Source organism: Etheostoma cragini, chromosome 22 (genome assembly GCF_013103735.1).
Source record: "Etheostoma cragini isolate CJK2018 chromosome 22, CSU_Ecrag_1.0, whole genome shotgun sequence".
NCBI classification, from domain to species: domain Eukaryota; kingdom Metazoa; phylum Chordata; class Actinopteri; order Perciformes; family Percidae; genus Etheostoma; species Etheostoma cragini.
In genome coordinates, this window is record NC_048428.1 from 21,640,210 (window position 1) to 21,642,277 (window position 2,068).

Consider the following 2,068-nt stretch of genomic DNA (forward strand, 5'->3'; position numbering starts at 1 on the left):
GGCTCGCGGGTCTTCCAGGGCTCGCGGGTCTTCGAGGGCTCGCGGGTCTTCGAGGGCTCGCGGGTCTTCGAGGGCTCGTGAGTTCTCAACTGGTCTGCGAGCTTGCGATGTTTCCGGCTGAGTCTGCGGGTCGGGGAGCTCCTACGTCCCCTCTCGGACTGTCTCTGCTCACTTGACTTGTGGAGTGGTAGTTGTTAACGACATTGTAAGTCACGGAGCTTTGAGCCAAGATGGCGGGGACTAGTAGTAGCTAACGTTGCTAGAGGCCGTTCTCCTTCTACATTGACTTGCAGGACTCGACTGATCCGAGTTAAAGATACTAGAGACTCCCGATTGGTGAGTTGATCTAAAGACTCGGGTTGGAGATCCGAGTGAATCACGACTCAAACGGGTTCATTAAACATGTCACACCAAAGGTCCTCTCAGATGGGGGACCCGGGGACGAAATCTCATCAGAGTTTAGGGGGTTGTTACCGTGGAAACGTTTCGGAAGCGCTGACGTAAATTAGAGCCTGGCGTCTCTGTCACCGGGCTGCACGGCTCCTTGGACGGTTTTAATTGCACATCTTTGTAACTTTTGGTGTTTTTTGGTTAGTTTCTATCCGTTTGTACCTTTTTTTTTATCCTCCTTTGGATTTCATAATGTGTCCATCATATCTCCGTGTCACTCACTTAAAACTTAGAAACAACTTTCCTGTGACTTTCTTCAAATCCTTTCCAAAACCTTCATTAAGTTACATCTCTGCATGACGTGTTTTTCACTCTGTTTTGATTAATTCAGGTCGTTTTTATGAATCAACTTCTTTTTGTTTGTATTATCTGAAGTTATTTTGTTGCATGTGTATGTTCATACCGTTTGTTGATCTGTTTTTATTGATAGTGTTTTGTTAGTAATGACCACATACAGGCCTGAAGTACACACACGCTCAGGACCTATTCATGCAGATGGTATGGGGGGGGGGGGGGGGGGGGGGGGTCAGGGTCTTGCAAGAGCATCTCTCCAGCTACTAATCCACATGCATTCATTCACCACAATACTTTGTGTTTGTGAGAGAGATTAACCCCATGATGAGCCAAGTCTTCTCAAAATGAGCGGTCAAACATGAAGCTGCACACTCTAAATCATGATGATATATTTTATCCTCACACAGTAGCTCTTGTTTATGGAAGTTACAGCTTCTTTTAAGTGTACACATATTTCAGGATTTCCTTAACTGCCTGTACAGGGATTGGAGTAACGACACTTCCAGTTGATCAACACGCTGTTCTACTGTGTGTTTGGTTGCCATGACTGTAAATAAAGGAAGTGGATTTTACAGCCTGGTAGGGACATCTAGTGGTCCGAGATGGAGACGTGAGTCTACACCAAAACTGGAACCATGTGGCTTCGTTTACGTTAGTTTTTCATGTGCACAAAGTGCTCTTTTTGCAGACATTTTCATGCATTTAGATCCCAGGATTATGGGAAACTTCTGATATGAAACCCACTGGGAGACAGTTAAATTGCTGACACAGTAAAGTATCAGTGATAGAGAAAGTATTCAGATCCTTTACTGCTGTAGAAGTACTAAAACCACACCGTGAAGATTCACCTGCGTTGCAAATGTTCCCTCAGTAAAAGCCTGTAGGTATAACTGGTTAGTTAAAGTATGAAAAGTGAAAGGGCAAAACATGGCGGTCCCTCTAAAGACAGGTCTTCATCTGTAAAACACCATGGATTTCATGCTTAATTACTCATTTCCAAGAAACCCATGAGCACATTTCTGCTGCACACGAGATTTAAAGTGGTGCTTTTGCAGGATTAATTGTGTAGAAACTCAGTTTTACAGACGGGTAATTTACATTTATATTGTGCTTTTCTATTCTTAACCACCTGTCAAAGCCACAGCTCCGTTGTTTAAATCAACTAATCCATTGGCCGACAAAATCACGTAAGTGTGAGTCAACTAAGAAGTTTAGTAGAGGACATCCCTAGACTGAAGTATGCATGCATGCATATACATATATATATATATATATATATATATATACATATATATATATACATATATATATATATACATATATA

The 2,068-nt window shown here is 42.6% G+C and overlaps 1 protein-coding gene across 1 annotated transcript in view; it reads right to left on the reverse strand.

Moving 5' to 3' along the window:
* LOC117937640 (acyl-coenzyme A thioesterase 9, mitochondrial-like) overlaps positions 1-2,068 on the reverse strand; it is a 32,012-nt gene that overhangs the window by 7,223 nt on the left and 22,721 nt on the right. The gene's annotated exons all lie outside the window — the stretch shown is intronic.